The sequence below is a fragment of the Ambystoma mexicanum genome, chromosome 6q (genome assembly GCF_040938575.1).
Source record: "Ambystoma mexicanum isolate Mex_15411 chromosome 6q, UKY_AmexF1_1, whole genome shotgun sequence".
Classification (NCBI taxonomy): Eukaryota; Metazoa; Chordata; class Amphibia; order Caudata; family Ambystomatidae; genus Ambystoma; species Ambystoma mexicanum.
Genome location: NC_090937.1, coordinates 1,591,528,091 through 1,591,551,398, shown reverse-complemented (window position 1 = coordinate 1,591,551,398; position 23,308 = coordinate 1,591,528,091). Strand labels below are relative to the sequence as shown.

Here is a 23,308-nt window from a genome sequence, read left to right as displayed (position 1 = left end):
TAAACCGGGACGCCGCATCCCAATATAGGACGAGAAATCCTATTTGTTAGTAGCACGGGTTACCGCTTTGGAAACAAAGGCTGGTAATGGCGTTCTTCACCCATTCTAGGGGCAGAAATGGGGGTTAATTGTCCAGAGACTTTGTTATCCACCCTTGCTTCGCTTGAGCTAATTACTAGGGCTACTGGGCCGTTATCCACCGTTCCAGTCCCTGGAACAGCACATGAATGCTACAATATTCACATCACTATAACAAAAAATGCAAATGGAAATGTTGAAAAATCATATTGCGTCTATGTATTTTACTGAGAAATACAAAGTCGATGGAGTCTATATGTTTTTTTTTACTTTTTAACTGTGAAAGGTGGTTCCTATAGGAACATTTATTTTGTTTTTGGATGGATTTGTTTTGGCAGGAGAGCTAAGAACGAAAGGTGGGGATGGAAATGAGGGAAGAGGCACCAAACACTAATATAGAGGGGCAGATGGAAAAGGGGGAAATGTTGTGCGTGTGTTATTTCTAAGGTAGGGGGTAGTAGGGTGGCCAGATTGCTAACCGCGGGACGGAGTCCCTAATTGCGGGACAAAGTGGCTGTGCGGGACGTAGGTTGTCCAGACTTGCGTCGGACAACCTGCCTCCAGCACAGCCACTCTGCAAACTGAAGTGGCCATCTGCTCAGCACGGCGCTGCTGCCTGCTGCTTTCTTTCTCTGGACACCTCTGCAGGCCTGGCTCCTTTTGAGGCTACAGGTCGAGCTGTAACGCTCAGACACCTGCCTTAATTCAAATGCTAATGCTTTGTTCCTGGGGTCGTGATGGTCATGTTTGCAGTTAAAAAACGTGACCATCACCTCCCCAGGACAAAGCATTTGTATTTAAATTAAGCCAGGAATTAAGAGCCATTAAAAAAAAAAATTCAAAAAGAGGCGGGCCAAACGTGAATGAAGTGACTTTATCACCGCCTTGTGGCTAAGTGTCCCGCGACAGACTATCAAAGAGTTGGCCAGCCTAGGGGGCAGTGTTTCTCATGCTGCTTGATTACAGCAGTGGTGGTGTCTCTTGGGGAGGAGGGATGGTTAGCTGATGTCATTTTAACATAAATAGCCGTTTTGCCAAAAGTATGTACTGTGTACTAGATTGTTAATGGATGAGTATGAATAAGTGTTGGAGCTGTGCAAGGAAAATGTTGAAGTTCCAAGTTCCTACATCAGTAGAAAATGTAGTTCCAAACTGTCCATGAAGCACAGATGTTATTGTGAAGTGCGTATGGGTTCTCGGACATGTCATCATGCTGTGCACAAGCATATGGTCATGTGGCATTCTCCGGAAGGTGTGCAATGAAGTCAGATGTTCGTAGACATTAAGTTGCGCTACTAAAAACCTATGAAATTCAGTTAAAAAAAACTTTGTTAAAGGGATGTTATGGTTCAAAGTAAAATCGAAAAACCCCTGAAATTCGCTAGTTATGGTAAGCTAAGCAACCATAACTCGCGCCACCACCGTGCATTGCTAAGACTAACACCCAGGACATCAAAGATGACATCCCAAATGTCACTGATGACATCACTGATGACATCACATGTCTGACTCGCTCTTTTTTCCTGTAGTGATATATCTTGGCCAGTAATAGTTAGGAAAAACAAATTCAAAAAGTACTATATTTTTGCACTTAAACTTCTAATATGTTCTTACAATAATTCACCTAGGGTGCACTTAGAGCTTATGAAACATATACATAAGAAAAAATACACACTTAAAAGACAGCAATACTTTCTGTGTATGAAGAGAATTAGTAAGGTTATCAACACTTTCTTATTGTTTTGCTATTTTTTTATTACTGTACTTTCTCTGGATATGGTCATATGTGTATTCAGATTACTTTCTTTAGGGTGCAGTCAGATCATGTGATATTTGTACATAGGGAAGTGGTAGGTTTGAAGCAGCGCAATCATTTCTGTGCATAAATATAATCAGTTAGGTTATGAACACCTTCTGATTCTACTGCTGCTTTATTTGCGTATTTCACTTTCCCTTTATATACTCATATTTGTTTGTATTGTTCTGTATTTGGGTTTTATATGTAATAATGAAATTATGTAGTAAGTGGGTTTTATTAGATACTTATTACATGTTGCACAGTACGCAAAACTCTAATAAGAAAGCATTTATCATTTCACTGTTCAACATGGTAAGATTATGAATATTGCACTTCCAGCATGTATGCTGCACACAATGCTAATGATTATACATGAGTACCTTACTGTACTGTAAAGAGCTTCATAATAGAATGCTATTTATATTGATGCATTGCTTAATGCACTACATAGCTCATGATATTTATTCCAATGATCCTTGACCTTTTTTAGTCAATATTATAATATGAATCCCTTGTACAGACTTTCATGAAAAGTAAATGAACATGTGATGTCATCAGTGATGTCATCAATGACATTTGTGATGTCATCTTTGATGTCCATGGTGTTAGACTTAGCAATGCACGGCGGTGACGCGAGTTATGGTTGCTTAGCTTACCATAACTAGCGAATTTCAGGGGTTTTTCGATTTTACTTTGAACCATAACTTCCCTTTAACAAAGTTTTTTTTTACTGACTATATATATATATATATATATATATATAGCAGCTGATATCACAAGAAGGGCTCAAGAAATTGCCTGAGGCGATCCAAAAATAGTGAGAGAAATGCAGCTGTTTTTGGTCCTTTGCAATTAAGACTTACGGCTTTTAGGTCTTTATTTTTTCTGCTATTTCCATCAGAATTTTTGGGCCTATTTTCCTGTATTTATCCACATTTTATTTTTTGTCATATAAAAAGATAATTTGCAACCAGTATTTTTCAGCATTTATTCTAATAAAAATATCTATTTGTTAAAGCGCACATGATGCCATATAGGAAAGAAATTGTAGCTCAATTTTTTCCATAACAAAATGGTTAATCCTGTGACTGCTGCTGCCTTAATATATATAATGTCAGCAATTTGAAGAAGTTTGATGCTATTTGTATACAGCTTATACACTCTCAATGCTGCCAATCAGCAATGGGATTGGCCTGCGATGTTTGAGTGGCATCAGGAAACCTGATAGAAAGACCAGTTTTTCTTTTTTTTTCAATTTTTTATAAATAAATACACAGAAAGCAGATTGATCAGCCTGTATTTATGTATAGAAATCAGTAAAAATTGAGAAAAGGAAGCCTTATTTGTAATTATTGCAACGCATGGGTGTTTGACAATAGCACATATACGAGACTCTTTTTGAGCGGGCTCACGGAAGCATAGAAAGGGAATGGCTATTTTTCATTGACATGTGAAATAAAGTATTCGAGGAGCTGAAGAAAGCAATATGCACAGATCCCAGACTATTACCACAAATTTGTATTTGTTCTCACACTCCAATGGAGTAGTGATGACTGGCACTCATGCAGAAGACTACCCTATGGCACAACCCATTGGCTTATTAGAGTGGACCTTTAGACCCAGTAAAGAGTGGACATTACCCTTGCGAACAAGCTCTGGCTGCTGCCGCATTCGCGGTAGAGAACTCAGTAAGTATTACTATGGTGTGTAGCACCACACTTTACGTGAAGCACGCATTCTTCACAATTCTCGAAAGACCCAAGAATATGCTGACCACACAGAGAGTTCTGGACATGAGGTAATTATCTCAAATACAGCAATCAAGGTAGTGAGGTGCAGAACTTTCCACCCGGCGATGTTTCTAGATAAACCAGTAAAGGAGGGAGACTATGTACATGACTGTATTACATACATGAACAGTATGACGGCCTTCCCAAAGTGGGGGAGAAGCCACTTGAGGGAGGAAAAGTGCTTTATATTGACAGTTCGACAATAGCCCAGACAACAGGGGAAAGACATACATGGATGGCAGTGGTAAGACTAAAAGCAGACGTTACAGCAGAAGTAATAGCAAGCCGGAGATTGTCTTCACATTTTCCGGCGCATGCAGCAGTACTAGTGGTTCTTATAATGGCATTAGAAGCACGCAGGGACCAGGAAATTACAGTGCATTCAGATTCGTCTGATGTGACGCCTACAGTACACTCTGGGCTGTCACAATGGCAGAGGAGGGGCTTCAGACATACTGACGGCACACTGGTGCATCATGCTTCCCCATTGGTCAGGCTCATAGACGTGCTTAAACTCCCATCAGCAAAGCGGCCATAAAGGGCCAGATCCACACGATGGAGACAAGGGGGGGCTGCAGTCTCCCGGGGCAACAAAGCAGCAGACGTGGAAACAAAGCATGCAGCATATTTTTCAGGCATATCAGACATTGATACCCCATCAAGCACACATATCCGGGTGCGCAATAGGATTATAAAGGAAGGCTATAATATGTTAATAGCCATGCAGATAATGGAGTTTCAGGGAAGGCTCCAAAAGAGGAGAAATAATTATCGGTGAGAAGGGGATGTTCAATATCCCCTACGGATGCTTTGTGGCAACAGGAAAGCACAGGCAAGCTGGTACTCTCAACAGTATGATTGCAGACTGCACTCACACAACTGCATTATCCTACTCACATGGGTAAAGAGGTACTTGCTGCTCACATTGGAGAAGATTGGTTCTGCCCGAATATGGTGGAGCACATAGCTGTGTTTATGGAAAACTGTTACCTGTAAAATATTTACTGCAGAACATACTTTACGTGTAGTGAGAAGAGTCATACCGTGCCCTATCGGGCTTTATCTCTACATCAACTATGTTGATATGTCACAGGTGTGACAGGGTTACCGCTGCATGATGGATCTAAACTGATCCTTGTTCACACCCGATGCCCTCAGGGCAGCAAAATTCCTTGTTAGAGATGTATTCCCATGATGGGGCGTGGGTGTGAGGTCCTGCGGTCAGACAATGGGCCTCATTTCATGAATGAGACTTTTGAGCACATCACAATCCTACTGGGGATACAGAACAAACTTTAAAAAAGGGATAGCTTCACTGCCTGCACCTAACACTGTACACTTTGCGCAATCAGCCCCATGAGTTGGCAACAGAATGGAGCATGCGACTACCCCTGGCTCCTCCCACTACGGCATTGACAGACGCAAATGCAACCTCTGATGTTTTTGGAAATTAAATGTATGAATATGTGGCTTCCTTGATGGCTAATGCGTCTTATTTCTCGCCAACTTCAGGCGGAGGGGGGAAGAGGCTGAAGAACAACGAGAAAGATATCATCCCAGCTGCAAGTGAAGGACTTCTCAAACAATCACTACATTATCAGGGGACACCGTCTGACTGTGCCACTTTGTAATGCAATGGTCCTAACCCAGATTTGAGGGGCCCCAAGTGGTAGAAAAAGCCACAGATCACACAATTAAACTGAGTGGGAAAAAGGTGTGGAAGTTCTTTGGAGACGTTAAGCCTTGCCACGATGAGACCTCATCCTGTCTAAGAGAAGACGATTTGATGCAAGAAGAAGACAAAGAAAAAGTACACACACAGATAACGTGGTCCAGAGACAGAGAGTTAAGGAAAAACAATACACACACCTAGAATAGGCACACATTCTTTTTCTTAAAATAGGTATTTTCTTAAAATAGGTATCCATTCAAGAAATTAAGGACGGTCTAAGCCATATGGTTTTCAATAAACCCAACTCATTCCAAGAATGTTTTATCCGGTTCGTGACATGGATGGATACCGAACGAACGATTCCCAAAAGGATATTTTATCATGCTTTTCTGTTATATGTTGCCCACATGTACCCACAGCCGACACGTAAAATGTGTCTATCATTACTCCGACTGGTGATTCGAGAATCATTATAGTGTGGGAGCGATTGCTCTTTGCAGCACTCGCCCAATACTATAGGCATAGAGCTTAGTTTAACACATACTAACATAATAAATAACACATTTCTCAGGCTTTCAGGTGAGTTGCGCAAACCTTTGGACCAACAGAAGGAACCACACAAGAATAACAACATGGGAAATGTGATAATGTTGTGTGACTTCTGCTGTCTCTACTACCGCTTTACACTCCTTGTTCTGCGAAGATTGTTTTTCTCCCAAGCACAAGCTTTGACCTCACTAACGTAAACCCAATCCATGCTCTTACAGAAGCCATATCTGGGCAAGCAATACGCACTGCTAAGGAAGTACAATATTAAGGCGCAATGAAGAAGTATATTTTAACAAGGTAGATTCCTATGCAAGTGATCAGCCCATATAACAAACATCATGTTGTATAGCCACATGGCCAAAGTGGGGAAACAAACGACGAAAGAGCAGTTAGGTCTGCTCTCTCATCCCCTAGGCCATGAGTGCATCCAGAACGTTTGTGGCAACTAAAATCCCAGCAACAAGAGCGCAATGCCTCATGCATTTATCACTCTGCACCACAAGAGGGCGATTTCAAGGGAGGCATACTATACTAAGGTGGATGTCAAGAAGACGCTCTCGTACAAAGATAACCACATAAAGACTCAGGCTATTTTGGAAGATTACTGGAATGCAGATACAAGTGTATATATTGCAGACAGGCCGCGTAAGGCAGAGATACAGACAGTGACACAGAAGGAGTTACAGTGTCCCAAGGCAGGACACAGACGAATAGGATGAATGCCAAGATGCTGGAAAAAACCGCAGGTGCTGGCATCTGGACGAGTATACACAACAGACGGATAGAAAGAAGGAGTGTTTAGGAACAAAGCACATGCTCTCCTAAAGGTTCCATGGGAAATATTACAGCAATAAAATGACAAGTGCCTCGAGGAATGGAAAGAGTGCCAAACTGCTCACATGGGGAGAAAAGAAAGCAGGGCCAATGCCCATCGTACCGCTCAAGGGAGCAGCTGTATGTTTCCAGAATGATGGCGATGTAGAGGTTGGAGAAAGTCATGGATGTACGTAAATTTCAAAGATTTTCAGGCATGAATGTCCAAACAGCAGTGCTCATGGACCATTATTGGGCCTGCAGGTCGAAGGCATAATTGCAGCTGCCACCCATTTGGGGAGGAATATGTTCATTTGTACATCTGAACACCCCAGCATTGGTAGTGCCCTGGAAAGACATTTTACAAATCGAAGGGTTCCCTAAAATGGATACGACCAAAAGAAAGAAGAGATCTGCTGGGTTGACAAGAGTGAAAAGAGTGAACTCTGCCTCATTGGATATGAAAAAGTAATTGGGTGCGATACCACCAGAGCACAGGCTGTTCAACAGAACTAAGATTTCTTTTTGCATTTATCGTTCCAGCAGTACAAGCAAGCACAAATGCTAAGTAGCACCATATTACGCATTGGGAGCTGATGCTCACAAGAAACTCAACCGTCAAGTGGTTCAACGGCATCAAGGAAGAGATGAGAGCAGTTAGGCTAATGGCCCCTCCAGAATAGATACGTTCTAGATCTCCTCACAGCCATGGAGGTAGGAGTTTGCGCCAAGATTGGGTCTTCATTCCTGCCAATGACAAAGACAATGTGACGCTGACAGATTCATCACCCGGCTCTCTAAACTGCACACGAAGATGGAGGCAGAAACAAAACTGTAGGAAAGGACAAAGGTTGGCTGTCTTATATATTCTCATAGATACCAAAATAGATGGCCAATGGACTGAAAGTACTGGCAGCAGCTTTGATATGAGTGTTGCTGACATTCTGTATCATCAGGATAGTCATCACGTAGTGTAGAAAGTCAACTATAAAGACTTTAGGGATGAAAGTATTGATAGACAGAGACTGAAGAAGATAAGCAAATAAAAACACGGAATGCACTGAAATCACAAATAACTCAGTGTCCTCTGTTCCCGACAGGAACTGTGTTGCAGTATCCATACAACACCCGTGATTATTGGGGAAAATGGGTTTGGTGCAACCCTGATGTAGCCTGGATGATCAAGCAAAATACTATGGACATCTCGGAGGGATAACAAAGGTTTGGCTCCTGAAATTGTTGATGAACAGAGAGTGGAGTAGGAAGTGTGGTCGACAGGTTGGCCAGAGGGGGGGATTGTAGACGGGGGCCAGATCTGACCCTCATGCCTATCACATGACTCAATACGAAGGCAGAGAAAAGACAGATGTGCCTCACTCTTAGGCCCATCGCTGCAATCATCGATGTATCGCAGGTATGAGAAGCCTTTCTCTCCGACAGCCGTAGCAAGTCCACTAACTGCAAGACCAGAAATCAATGAAGTCACTGCTGACATCACAACATAGCCGCACTTATACATGAAGTGCATATCCATCCATGAAGTTACACAAACATGCACTAGTGTTTTGCATATAGGCACAAAGCACATATTATGACCCACGTAGGTAAAGGACGGACACGCATACATATTTTATATTCACATTCTTCGACAAAGCTGAACCCACAAGATGCAAACTGACAGAGAAGCCATAAGAAACCATATGGAAGCTATAGGCCTATGAAGTGAACAGAGGAGGAAAGACAGGTTTTAGGGTAAATGGAAAGGCTGACATGATCGCTGCAGCCAGAGACAAGCAGAAACAAGGCAACCAGCCAAGGACAAGTGGAGACGGGAAGAGTACAGTCACCAAGAAAATGAGCCACCTGCAGAAAATCAGGCTAAAATCCTCATAATTACAAGCAGGACAGCTTTGTTTCCTGGTCTCAACACACATGACCCAGCCAAACAGGCAGTGCCCATTCAACAGTGTCAGACGAAGAGGTCTGTTCCCATCAAAGCAGAGGAGGAAAGATACAGGTATTGCCCACAAACTGCTAATTGAATGTACTCTCCCAGGCCTGGTTGATCAGAGACGTCAACATTAAAGAACACTTCCAACCTCCACGTTCATTCCCATTGCCTTGAGAAGGTACGCTCAGGCTGCTAACCGTCCAGGGTCCCAGGGATGGGAGGACACATTCTGCCCAATCCAGTTTCACCTTTCACATGCTGATATTTGTTGCAAGGGCCAATGGTCTCTCTGCGGCCCTGCAACATTGTAGATCGACACTACTAGGGCTGGTCCTAGGAAGAGCCACTAGCTTTGGCTATCCAATAGTCAAAATAACCCTTATAGCTCCTATATGTAGCTCACCCAAACTGACCAATGTGAATGTCTGATAGGTTTCTGGGAGGGAACCTGAACTTGTGACGTCACACAGAGATAAAACCGGGTGGCACATGGTTAGAAAACGAGAGCTCCGGCGGATACTTGTTTTCCTGGTGTGATCTCTGTCATTTCTGTTTTCTAATAAAAGACAGTGGCCCTCATTACGACCCTGGCGGAAAGTGACTGACCGGACCGCCACAGCGTAAATAGCGTTTCCGCCATTGCACGAAGGAGCAAAGTGCGGCCCATTCCGACCCATCGGGCACGAGCACCACGGCATGGCGGAAGTGCAAAGTCCGCGATGGCGGAAATGACCCCAAAACGGCCCACACCGCCGCCGTACGGCGCCCTAGGTGCAATACCGCCACCCATCACAGCGGACACCGCAGTGTGCGCCTACCGGAAAGTACAGTGACCGGAAATATACGGAAACGGAAGTTAAAACATGGGCCCGGAACGGGAAACATCCCGCCGTACACCTATAAAACCACTAAAACCACACAACCACTAAAATCACTACCCTGAAACACACCCCAACCCGTCATCCACCCTAGCGAAACCAGGAAAAATGGGAAAAGTAGCGAAGAAAGCGTGCGACCGCAAGCGGCAGGTCCACTTCTCCCGTGAGGAACTCACCGTGCTAACAGAGACCCTCCAGGAGAATGCTGCCGTCGTCTTCTGCACGCAAATGACCAGGACGGCACTTGCAAACAAGAAGGCCATATGGGCTCTGGTGGCACAGCGGGTAAGTGCGGTGGGGACCGCACCCCGCACCCCACAGCAATGCCGCAAGCGATGGGACGACCTGCGGATACGCGTCCGCAGCATACTCTCTGCCAACCGCAACATTGCCACAGCCACCGGGGGAGGTCCTGAATCACCCATCAAGTTGACCCCCTGGGAAGAAATCTGTGCCTCCACCATCGGAATGGAGAGCATAGAGGGAGTCGGAGGGATGGAGAAAGGAGTGCAGACATCCGAAGATACAGGTAGGTGGGCCAAATAAAACAATGCCAAATCCACAAAGTCCATCCATGTGAAGTACCATGCGTCCACATAGTGCAACAGAAACACATGTCCAGGAGAACGTCCACACACATCGGCCTGATAGCGCACGTTAAAACCCACAATAAATACATAAATAATTAAAAACCCCTAAAACACGCACTACACGTGCAGCAGGCACACCCTAACTGCAGGCTGCCAAACAACTGCACCCTCACTCCACACACAAATGAAAGCACCTCCAAGGCCCCGACCCAAATCACCCTCAGGTACCACCCCAATGCATGTGATACAATGCCATTCCAATTCCCACAGACCCATCAATAACCCTCGCCCTCCTTTACTCCACCACAGGGTCCGATCCAAACGACGAGCTTCAGGACACCCCTACCAGCACACCTGCAAAGAGGGCCAAGACCAACGGCCAAAGACCCTCCACCTCAGCTGCACGCATCAAGACACGGCAGCAGCACAAATCAGGTGGCAGCACAGAGGAGGGAACATCAACAGGCACCCCAGCAGCCAGCATGCCCACAACACCACCACCACAGGTCCCCCCAACGGATGCCACAGAAGGCACTGCCTCTGGTGGCAGCAGCACCATAGGTGACACCCCATTGATGGCAGCATGCTCCGACACAGAAGACGGGGATGTCGAAGTCAGATCCATCCATGACCTGTCCCAATCCCCCTGTCTGTCCCATCCCGTACAACATGAGGATACCACGCAGGGGCACCCACAAGACGACGACTGGCCATCCCCCACAAGCCCTGTGGCAAGGCAACATGAGGACAACAGCCCCTCTGTGACACCCCCGCAAATGGCCATGGCCCAGCAGAGGCAACAGTCCCTCGACCAGTTAATCGTGCAACAGCAGCAACTGGCCACGCTCCTCAAGGACCATGCCGATGAATGTGGGGGCACTAAGGCAGACATAGAAACATCAACTGAGACACTTAGGGCAGAAATGGAGAGAGGTACAGAGACACTAAGGGCACAAATGGAGAGTAGCACCGAGAGCCTGGGAGTCCAAATGGAGAGATGCACCGAGAGCCTGAGGGGGGAACTGCATGCGACGTCCAAGGACGTATGTGCCGAACTTGCCGCAGTGCGCCGTGTGCTCACTGAGCTCTCGCAAACCCTTAGGGACATGCATGGACGTGAGCAGGCAGAGACATCATCCGTTGCAAGTTCCGTCCAGGGCAGCCCCCAACGTAGATCTGGGAGGAACCTGCGCTCCACAGGCAGGGGTGCCCCTGATACCCGCAGAGGGGGCTTGCAATAGCGACTGCCCACTGACAATGAGCATCTTTGGACACTGGTGTTCGGGGGGAGGTAGGAGGGTGGAGGGGGTGTGTTGGGCTCACTTGGGTGGCGGGTCGATAGGGTGTACAACATGATATCACATATGCCATAAACAGTGCACGATCAACCAATGAGATGTGTGGACATTGATCTTTGTGTACTAGGCCATCATAGGCGTACAGTCCATATTGTGCATGTCCCAGACACACACAGTGCCACGAGTCCCGTGTCCATGTATCAGCCACCAGGCGTGAGTGCTAGAAGCATACATCAATGAGATGCTGACGAATGTCACGGCCCTCCGGTGCCTCGCAGACTCCATGAGGTGCTGCCACATCCCCACCCACATCATGACCATCATCAGGTGCTTGCAGTTCTGCGTCAGGGGGCATGGGCACATTTCTACGTACGCACATGTTGTGGAGCATGACACATGCCATCACCATCTTTGCAACCTTCTCATGGCGGTACAGGAGTGCCCCGCCAGACCTGCTGAGGCAGCGGAAACGACCCTTCAGTAGGCCGAATGCCTGTTCAATGACTACACGGGTTACGTGAGTGGGCATGGTTGTAGTCCTCCTCATGCTGGTCCCGTGGGTTCCGGACTGGTGTGAGGAGCCATCTCTTCAGTGGATATCCAGCATCACCTGTATGTGGACGAGAAACGTATGATGTGGAATGCCATTGCTACGTACGCACACCCCCCCCCCCTTCCTGCCAGGTCATTGCCGAATCACATAGCCCACATTATCATGCATGTAATGAGACTCACCGAGTAGCCAGGATCTGTTCCCTGCGTGTCGCTCCATGTAGCGTGGTATTGTAGAGTTCCTCAAGACCATAGAATCATGGGTTGATCCAGGGAATCGGGCACAACAATGTGTAATGATCCTGTTGGAGTCACACACCATTTGTACATTCAGAGAATGAAATTGTTTTCGGTTGCGGTACTGGGCCTCCATGGCATGTGGGACGACCAATTCCACATGGGTGCAGTCGATGGCACCAATGCAACCCGGTATGCCGGCAAGTGCATGGAATCCCACTTTTGTGTTGGTAATTTCCTGCTCCGAGCGTGGTAGAGAGATGTAGTCGTCTGCGTGCTGCAGGAGGGCATCGAGCACTTGCAATAGTGTCCGTGAGAACAGTGGCTGAGAAATGCCATGCAACTGTCCGACTGTGTGCTGGTAGGTGCCTGTGGCCAGGAAGTGGAGTACAGACACCACCTTCAGTAGGGGTGGGATGGCGGTTGGGCTATCTATCATGCTGACAAGGTCAGCCTGTGTCATGTCCACAATGGCGGCTATGGTGTCCCGGTCCAGACGGTAGAGGGTGTGGATCTGCTCATCAGTGAGGTTGAACGGATGTGCTCGGAGGCGTGGGATTGCGGGCTGCCTGCGTGGTGGTAGTGGCTGTGCTGGCGGCCCTTGCTGGCCCTGCCTTGGCCTCCTCCTCCTCCTGCGTCTCCTCCGTGCGGCCGGTTGTAGTTGGTGTTCGTCTTCTTCTTGGAGTTGGAGTACTTGCAGTGCTATCAGGTCCCCCAGGGCCAACATCGCGAGTGCATTTTGGTGTGGTTGTGGGAGGAGACTGGCTGTGCAATTTATGTGTTTTCAGGCTGTATGGCCTCCACCTGTGGTGATTAATTCCACCTGTGCAAACTGCTCTCCCCTTTGGCCGAGCACGTCCCGCGCACAACGCTGCAATTCGGGGAATGGCATCTTGCTATTGCAATCATGTATTTGTACCCGATGGCCGTGTAACATTGGTTGATATGTTCATTCTGCTGTGGTCCCATTGTTTCACATACTATCTGTGCAGTCGCGAACAGACTTGTGAAGGGTCAGTGGAACGTAGTACTCGAGTAACGGTGGGCCCTCATGCATCACTGTACCGAGTTGCAACGACGGGCGGGGCGTCCCATTTGTGGGTGAAGGCAGTTGCCATTTTCACACACAGCCGCACTCGATGGAATAATTAGTGATTTCAAACGGCCACAGATGCCTCTTCGACGTGATGTTGCAAATGAGGAATTCGAAGGGCGGCGCTTTCGGTTTTCAGCTAGCGGCGAGGAAATGCCCACAGGTCTGACTGCAAATATAACGTACTATTGTTCAATGTCCTTGAGACAGGGGCCATGGCGAGGATGCAATGATTGATATGAATAGTTTGGGATGCGCAATAGCGACGTGGGCGATGAGGCCGGACGTTCCCAAATACAAGTTACTTCACTACACTGGAATTACGGGCTGGGGCACTGTGGATTTTGCAGGCTGCATAACGCACAGACTCAATAGATATTTCTAATGTTATGTGAGTAAATATTCAGGCGTTTTGATCCCGGGATGAGGGAATGATGAATGGATGCATGGGCAGGTGATTTGATACAGAGTTTGCCATGTACAGGGCTTCTTGGGATCTATCCGCCTCCCCTACGCTATGTGATGCAGGGCTGCCATAGTGGGACCATCGTCTATCTGGCCTTGTTGAGCCCTCCCTGTCTCGACGCGCCCTCAGACACTTGTGTCCATGCACGTTAACATTCCCATCTGATGGATTCTGTTTTGACAGACGCATGCACAGGTACACTCGTTTGTGATGGTGTTTGCACCTCGATATAGATGGTTATGAGTCGCAAGTGGTTTTGGGGTGGTGATGATCCTTTGGAGTGGGCTAGCATGCATATGGCTGTGGATTTAGTGTGATCATTGAAGTGAGTTGTTCGAATGTAGTTCTGATGGCCATTCTGTTCTTTTTCTTTTCTTTTGGTTGACAGGTATCTCCTCCCCTTTTGCCACTGCCATCTGTATGCCACTCCTGCAGATGGGTTTTACTCCCGACACCTGCTGCTTCGTGTTAATCAGTGGAGCAACATTACGATCTTATGGGACGATCGCCAATGGGCCACATGCCCTTACGCAGTACTGGTGGCTCGGAGCAACATTTCGGCCTTTCAGCTGGACTAGTGCCTCCCCATTGGGACGGCCCTGCGGTTCTGTGCGCTTCCATGTTGCCTTTTCGTACGTGAATGTGGCTCTGTGTACCATGAGGGAACAGGGCGTCACACAAGTAGTGGCTGGTCATTTCTTGCGGATGCAGCCCACAATGGTGAAAAGTGTTTTGGAGTTCATGGCCTGATGGCTGTATGGGCTTGGTGATTTTGATGTGCATTAAATTTCTATTCTGATTTGGCCCGTGTAGCGTTCTTCTTTGCAAGTGATGTGGCATATGCCTATTTGGGGGGCGATGTATTGTGAGGAGATCTGCATTGGGTTCCAGCTTCGGAGTTTAGTTGCGTGGTACTGTACTGGGCGCGTTTGCCTACGAAGCCCGTGAGGTCAGGGATGGGGGCTGCCAATATGACAGTTTGAATGTTGTCATGCTCAGGGGCGGGGGATTGGGTTTTGTGTAACAGATGCCGGTCAGCCAGGTGGACTGGTGGAATGATGTGATTCTCGGAATATTGCTGGTCACAGGTGCCTGTGTTTGCGTGCGTTTCTTGGTGGGGGACTGTGGTCATGTCCATTGGGATGGCTTCTGTATTCGTGCCATCTGTGCCCTGCAGCTCCCATTGGCCCCTGTTGTGTTTCTTTTGTTCGTTGGCATGCATGGGTGACTTGTACTTTTCAATGGTTGCATTGTGACTTCATTGCACCTACGGGGAGTTGTACTTTGTGGCCAGGGAGCGGTGTACAGGCACTCAGTGGGGCCGTTTACGGTTGATTCGCGATGCCGTACTTCTCACCATGGCGGAATGGTACATTCCGCCATGCTTGATGGCGTTAGGTACATGTCCGCTAGGGTCGGAATTAGCGTACCCTTGCGCCATGGTGGTATTTACGGTTTGGCATGGCGCGCGCGCGCGTGCTTGGTGCAGTTAGCGTTGGCGTTCACTACGGTGTCGCTAAGGGCTTCGTACTTTGCGGTGACGGGTCATAGTCGCACCGAGCGCTATTCGATGGCGGTATTGCATTTCCGCCATCGTTTTCCGAATTCCGCAAGGGTCGTAATGAGGGCCAGTAACTTTGTCCCATGGCTGAGACCTACGTTCTTGTGGCGGGGAGTCTTTGATAGGTCCAAGTGTTCTCTGCTAATAATTGGGTGACTGCTAGAGAACCCTGGCCATATCTATACAACAGTGTCTGTCAATGACTTTCTATTAGCTAACAGAAAGTCATTTGCTTTCATTACAAGTTTTGTGGTGCATGAAAGTGGCAGTAGAAGTGGTATAATTCTGGGACCGCCACATTTCCCACACCGCAGAACTACAGGTTTGCCAGTGGGGGTCACTGATTTACCTCCAGCTATTAGCTAGAGGTAAATCAGGCCATCACCGGGAAAAACAGCAGGTATTTCTGACACTGGTATTATCTGTGCCAGAAATACCTGCAATCCGCCCATGGAGTCCCGGGACTCCATGGAATGGGGAATGACCACCGTTGGCGGCACCTGGAATATCTCAGAATTACAGGTATATCAGGTGCTGGTAACGGTAGTGCGTTTCCCTGTATCCTGCCAGCATTACGAGCAGGATACCGGACAACGTGTAATGAGGGTCATTGACTGACCCTTTACATGACAGTGAGCGACAGAGGTGCAGCGCTAGAATTCAAGAATCACACTGGGTGTTTGCCCCGGGCTGTACAAAGTACAGCACGATGGAGGGCCTGGGGGGTTAGGCGAAGGGTGGGGGTGGATATGGGGCGAAACACAGGGGAAGGGCAGCCAGGTGGCACCCCCTCAGCCCAAGCGGTGCCATGGCAGCAGCCAGCAACACAGGAAGAAGGTGAGATGGCAACCAGTGGGGGGGCCTGGGGGAAGGCGGGCCCCCCCACTGGAATAACAAAGGGTAGGGAGGTATAAAAAGGGATCAGCAAAGTGGAAGAAGCACATCCAGGAAAGAAGCTCACCTCGCTCGGGCAAGCTTCTTGGGTCCTGGAAAGGAGAAGAGCATCATTTCCTGCAGACAGCCAAACTTGCGTTAGCTGTGCAGGGGAGACGTCTTTCCCGGAGAAGGAACCGTCGGGAAGTGGAAACAGCCAAACTTGCGTTAGCTGTACAGGTTGAGATTTGTTTCCAGTGAAAGAATCGTCGGGACGAGGAGACGGCAATATACGAACACATCCACCTACTTGGTAGCCAGCCGAAGAAGTTTCCATCGGGTCGAGGCGGCGTGCGGAAGGAGGGCCCGCGGAAACGACAATCCGACCGGAAGGCATCCAGGGGGCTGCAGTGGTGTCTGGAGAGGCGCAGTGGTCTCACAGAGGAGGCGATACGCGGGACCAGGTCACGTAAGAGGCGGCTCTGATAAACAAACTCGAGCGGGATCCGGTTCAAGGAGGGAGGGGCCAACACAAGATGTGATGGGTGCCCACTCCAGGGACCAGGAGCGGCTCAAATTAATTGGCAAAGCCAACACGAGGACACAAAACCTTGAGGAGAGGCCGGGCCACAACTGAGGCTCACACAACGTTCGGAAGATCGTGGGGGAGCCACGAGGGTGAAAACAAAGTCGCACATAATGGCATGAGTTAAAGATACAGCAGCACTGTTAGTGTGGCAGCCTGAGCAAACATTTCTTAAAGGGGGAGCAGCTCTCTTACTGCCCAACGTTGTCTAAACCCAGGCCAGTCACAGAATCGATACAAGGAGACAAGCAAGGTATACGTTGGTAGTAAACAGGGGACACACAAGCCCACAAAATGGCAGATAGGAGAGCAATTAGGGCAAGGGAATTTAACGAATGGGCAAGGAAATCAGAAAAGGAATTTGGAGCCCAATGGGTACTGGACATCATGCAGAAGGAGGAGCGGGCAAAGGAAATGTCGCCTTTGCTCATTGAGGAAACCTCAAGGACAGAAGAGGGGGAGAGAAGAGCCCAGGAGAACACAAGATCAGACGGAGGCTCCGAAGAAGAGGAAACGAAAAGAATAAAACGGTACTGTAAAAAGTGGCAGCAAAATTGGAAGGGAAATTGTTAATATGTTACGCACCTGCATCTCTGGTACGGGTAAGTCGCCCAGAACCAGGGAAAGGATGGGGAGAAAGCACAAAAAGTACAGGGGGGCAATCGGGAGATTCCACCACCGAAATAGAAAGCAGTGAGGATGAAGAGAGGGACCACCTGAAAGCATGGGTAAAATGGAAGGGGGTGGTGTGTAAGGAGAGGCAAAAGGTCTCTGGGCTAGAGGGAGCGGGCAAAGGTGCAGGGGGGGTAGGGCCATTACCATTAGGTCAACAGGGGGAATCCAGTACCCAGCCCACAAGGGGCGCCACCGGTACCCAGTCCACAGGGGGCCCCGCCGGGACCCAGTCCACAAGGGGCCCCGCCGGGACCCAATCCACAGGGGGCTCCACCCAACACACCTTTGGCACCCGCAGGACCTACACCTAGGCCACAGGTCGAAGCAGGGAACACCCCTCAGGGGGTGGAAACACCCAGGGTGGGGGTGGCAGCCACAGGAGCCAGGGAAGGAATTCCAGTCATGACAAAATATGGCAGGCCAACGATGGGCAAGGTACCCAAGGAAGGTCTATGAAAACACTAGTATGGTATATTAATGACAAAGTCAAAGAAAATATTTGGAGAAAGGAGTTCATAGACATTTTTTCCCTACTAGAGTGCCAGAAAAGAGGGATGAATGTGTCGGTGGAGGACATGAAAGAGGATGAGAAAGGAATAAAATTGGGTATCGGCTTTCCAAATAATGTCAACCATTATACTACAAAAATACCCAGAGAATGGAGTGGCATTGGTGGCATATCAACAGAGGGTTCTGAAGGTGTACAAAGCATTTGGGGGGTATGCATGGAAGGAGTACGACCATGAGTTTAGGAAGGAAATGGATTGTTAGCCCGATATAGAGTGGGATGGGAAGAATTATAATTTGTACATATTTAATGTGTTGAAGGAGAAATGGGATCACAGTTCAGGAGGGCAACAGAGAAAACCATACTGGCAGAATAGTTATAGAAGTGATTACAGGTACAACAACAGGAGATACAACAACAACTATAGGAGGTCAGGGGAGTAGAATTTTCGGAGCAGACAGTATTGGGCGCAGCAAGGGTGGCAAAGTAGCATGCCGCCAGCGACGTAAGGAGGGGGCGGGGGATATACCTCGACACCACAGACCCCTCCCGCCCAGTGCTGGAAGTTCGAAAGGGGGTCGCATGCAGCTGGGAAAAAATTGCTAATTCAGCCACAAATGCAAAAAATGTAGCGGGGATCAAAGCTGCGCCAAATGCACAAGAGCAGCAACGGCTGGGAATAGAAACAGTGAGGGGAAGCCGAACTAACGGGTGGGGTGAAAATCGGGTTTCACCTGTGAAGCTGGAAAAAATGGAAAAATGGCTCCAGGCCTTTCCAGATCAGTAGGCAGCCACCTTGAATAGAGAAGGCTTCCAGGAGGGCTTCACAATTCCATTTTTAGGACAGGGATCACGGAATATACCGAAGAACTTGAAATCAGCCACTGAGAACAGGGGGATCGTGAGAGAAAAGATAAGGAAGGAAATAGAACTAGGTAGAGTCGGGGGGCCTTACAAAGCAATATCATTTCAGGACTAAATATGCTCAACTCTGGGTCTGGTACCAAAGAAAGAGAAAGGAGAATTCAGACTCATTCACCACCTCTCCTACCCCCTGGGAACGTCAGTGAATGACGGAATCCCGCAAATGGAAGCAACAGTGTCATACACAGATTTCCAAGAGGTAGAATTGGTCAGAAAGGCAGGCAAGGGGGCATGGATGGCAAAAGCAGTCATAAAATCTGCATTCCGCCTCTTACCAGTAAACAAAGAGTCACCAAGATGGCTGTGCATGCAATGGGAGGGCAATTTTTTCATTGACAAATGCCTCCCCATGGGATGCGCCATCTCATGCACATATTTGGAAAAAGTAAGCTCATTCCTGCAGTGGGCACTCACCAAAGAGATGGAGGAGGCCAGGGTGGTCCATTACCTGGACGACTTACTATTTGTAGGATCACAAGGGTCAGGGCTGTGCGAGGTTACCGTAAACAAATTTGTAGAACTGACAGGCGAATGGGGTTTCCCGCTAGCAGGGGAGAAAACAATGGGATCAATGCAGAAGATACAATTTTTGGGGATAGAAATCGACACAAAGGAGGGAGTATGTCGAATCCCAGAGGAAAAAGTGGCAGACCTTTTGAAAACAATTGCTGAGCTGAAGGGAAGGAACAAGGCCACAGTGAAGGAGTTACAAGAATTGGCTGGAAAGCTAAACTTTGCCGGAAGGGTAATACCGCAAGGAAGAATTTTTCAGAGGAGCTTAGAGCTGAGGACAAGAGGGGTCAGGATGGGTCATCACAGAGTTAGGATAGGGGGGGATATCAAGAAGGACATGGAATGGGGAGAATTTTTGAAGTCATTTAATGGATCGGTTATCTGGCGCTCGCCTATCAACCAGGAGGGAAGGAGAGTGCTGTTCACGGATGCAGCCGGAACGGTTCGGCTTTGGGGCAATGCTAGGCGTAGAGTGGTGTGCGGAGAAATGGCCAAGTGCATGGCAGGAGACAACTTGGACAAAGAATATCACGCTGCTGGAACTTTTTCCAATATGGGTGGCACTATGTGCATGGGAGGTTGAGCTGAACAGCAAGGAAGTGGCAGCTTGGTCCGACAACATGGCGGTGGTGCAGGTATTGAATAAGGGAAGTGCATCATGCCCACTGGTGTTGGAGCTAATGAGAGCCATCACGCTCGAATGTTTGAAAAACAATGTATGCATAAGAGCTAGGCACATATCTGGAGAAGCAAATGTGGTGGCTGACGCCTTGTCTCGTTTTCAGTGGGGCAGGTTCAGGGAGCCGAGGCCGGACACCAGAAAGGAAAAAACGCCCACACCAAAAAAAGCATGTGTTCCACTGAAGGCACTGGTGGAGAAGGAAAGGTTAGTCATGAGGTTGACTGGAAAAACCGGGAAAGATCACAGGAACCCGAACGAGTCATAGAAAACCTCGACAGGAACGCCCTAACTTACAAAACGGGTAAGCAATACGGAAAGCATTTGCAGAATGTATTGGTTGGAACAGGAGTACGGGATGTGGGGAAGGTTACAACAACAAAGATGTGTGAATTTTTGGAAGGGGCATTTACAAAAGGGAAAAGGATAAGCTGGGCGGCGGCACACTTAGCTGCTGTTGCATACGCCGCAAAAATAGCCGGGGTAACCGATCCAACAGACAGCGGGGCATGGCAAGGTTGGAAGGGAAAAAGCCGGATAGTAGGAGACCTCTTAATTTTGGGAAACTGGTGGTGCTGCTGAAGACGCTGCAGGTCACATGTTGCAGTGAGTATGAAACAGCACTCTTTAGGGCAGCTTTTGCGCTAGCATACTATGGGGCGTTCAGAATTGGGGAACTAGTAGCCCGGAATACAGTGGCAGGGGATGGGCCTGGCAAGAGGGGATGTTAGCATGGGTTCAAAAGGTATGACCCTACTTCTGAAGAAATCAAAGACTGACCAGGCGGGAAAGGGGAGAGCGATAGAGCTCAACTGCATCAGAGAAATGGACCACTGTCCCAGGTGCATCACTCAAGCATTCCTGGACATCCGACCAGATGTCGGAGGCCAACTTGTAATACACAGGGATGGCAATGCGCTTAGCAGGTACCAGTTCCAGGTGGTATTGAAAAAAACAGTAGCCAAGGCAGGGTGGGATCCGGCGGAATTTGGAACCCACTCCTTTAGGATAGGCGCAGCCACGTCAGCATGGGTGGGGGGCCTGGGAGCAAAGGGTGTCAAGAAAATTGGGGGGATGGAGGTCAAATTGCTTCAAAAGATATGTAAGGGAGGAACTGATATGAACCTCTTTCCCCCTACTCCCACAGATACGGGCCACTACAAGTCGGCATGGATCGTGGGGCACTCGGGCAAGCTTCTTGGGTACTGGAAAGGAGAAGAGAATCATTTTCCCACCCAACCCACCCTACAATTTTGAAGGAAAGAGACAAACCAAGGAGGATCTGGTACGCCGAGTACTACGTTTGGTACACGGTATAGGAAAGTCGTAGGCGGCACGTGTCCAGGAGCCGATGCCCGGGGGAAACAGACTTGCCAAAGCGAAGGATGGCATCTGCAACGCTGGACACGGTGTGCCCAAAAGCACACCTTTGTTATATAAGTTTTTGTTGGTGTAGTTTCTGTAGAAAAATAAATGCCGACGGCCAATAATTTGTCCACAACAAAACTGTCTGTACTCATTCCATACTAGGAGGTAGGAATCAAGAGCAGGGGGAGGCCCACACTACTCAGCCTATGCATTCTCGTATTTCTTTGTACTCTAGGGGTCGGGCATAAATCGCTCACACAGCGTTGGTAGACCTGGGGCCGGCACTGGTCAAGGTTGAGCTGGGGGTCGAAGTGAGCTGGAACGGTCGGGAGTGGCATTCCACACATTTTTTCACACTTTTCCGCTTTTAGCAGTTCCAGTTAAAATTACATTTGTTTCAACTCGATAGACTGTCAACCAGAATGGCCGCAACCCTTCAAAAACGTGTTGCACGTTGCTCCCGTCCTGCTGACTCTCTCCCCTGCCAGGGTCACAGCTCCACTACTTTTTTTGATACACTTTAACCACTGAGGTTGCGAGCCCTGGATAAACCAAAGGGAGGCTAAATGTATTGTGTAAAAGCCCTAGAAGCACCGAGTGCAGTCTGGTGAATGATGCGTTTTTACACGATAAGGAGGTCGGGCCTATTGGCTTTGTCAGTGCTTGTTTTTACTTGCAATTTCATTGAGGAAGACAGTCAAATGTATCAGAGTAAGAACAGTATTGATTAGACATGCACCCCTTTTTTCCCCACACAAGAAGCACAGTAGTAGTTGGTTTGAAATACACAGGCAGACAGGCGGGCTAGCACCAATTATTAATGCCGCATTAGGTGTTCATCCCAGAATGCATTTCTTCTTTCTGCATGTACATGCATTTCCTTAGGCATTCTAACGGGAATATTAGTGCGTCCATGTTTCCCCAGGTAGCATTCATGTAAATCTAGCTCCATTTTGAGTTAAGTACCACAGAGATGGTAAACCCACCAGGGAATCGGACTCGAGCCGCACACACGTGAGGCTCTGCAGGGCACTTTACTCAGGAGGAGGGATGTGGCCACCCTTCCCAGTGAAACAGTGTACACAAAAGATATATAGATATATGTATGTGTGTTCATTTAAAGGCGTTAGAACCAGGGCTCCCTCCTCGCGAAGATGGCGAGAGATTGATGCGAGGGTCACAGACTGCCACCACGGTCCCCACGATCGCCACTCCCCTATAATGCTGCTGCTGCTGCTGCTGCTGCTGAGAACACGCTGCAAAGAGCCCGCATTCTCTATGAGCCGGGCCTCGTTTCCAGGGAGCCAGATATGGACGTGCAGGGAATGTTACCCACCTGGGCAGGCGCCGGCTCCAGGGCGCGCTGAGAGATGCGCGCGTACACAGGTGGCTGGGGCTAGCGACGGCGGCCCCTCCCTGGTGGTGGTTCTGTGCGCAGTGTCCGTGATTTCCAGGCCTCCTGCTGCTGCTGCTGCCGCCTGCAGGCCCGGCGTATTAGTGCCCTGGTTACACCGTTTTATTGGTACAGCTGTAAAGGTCTCTTCTAGGCAGGGGCGGAGGCAGCCTCAACATTTTTTTGGGGGGCTGGATGACGGTTTTGAAAGCTGGTCATGAGTGGGGCCATTAATCGATTGTCACCCACGCCCCCCACTTCCCCCAGGGTGAGCACATTTTCAAGTCAAATAACCAGGACAGCCAACAACATAAAAGTCCTACCCCGAGCCCGCCCCATGACCCACACACCCCATTTAACCACCTCCACCCCTTTTAACTGACCCACCTCACACCCATCCCCCAATTCCAAAGTAGCTGGATATAAATTGTGAGGTTTTGTCTGTGGATGTAAACACTTTAAG

At 48.4% G+C, this 23,308-nt stretch overlaps 1 protein-coding gene across 1 annotated transcript in view; it reads right to left on the bottom strand.

Moving 5' to 3' along the window:
* Window positions 1-22,990, bottom strand: part of LOC138516871 (zinc finger protein 420-like) — a 54,448-nt gene extending 31,458 nt beyond the window's left edge. Inside the window, exon 1 of the mRNA XM_069632317.1 lies at window positions 22,789-22,990. The gene's annotated coding sequence lies outside the window, so the exon portion shown is untranslated. The remainder of the gene's footprint in view (window positions 1-22,788) is intronic.
* Between the last annotated feature and the right edge of the window lie 318 nt (window positions 22,991-23,308).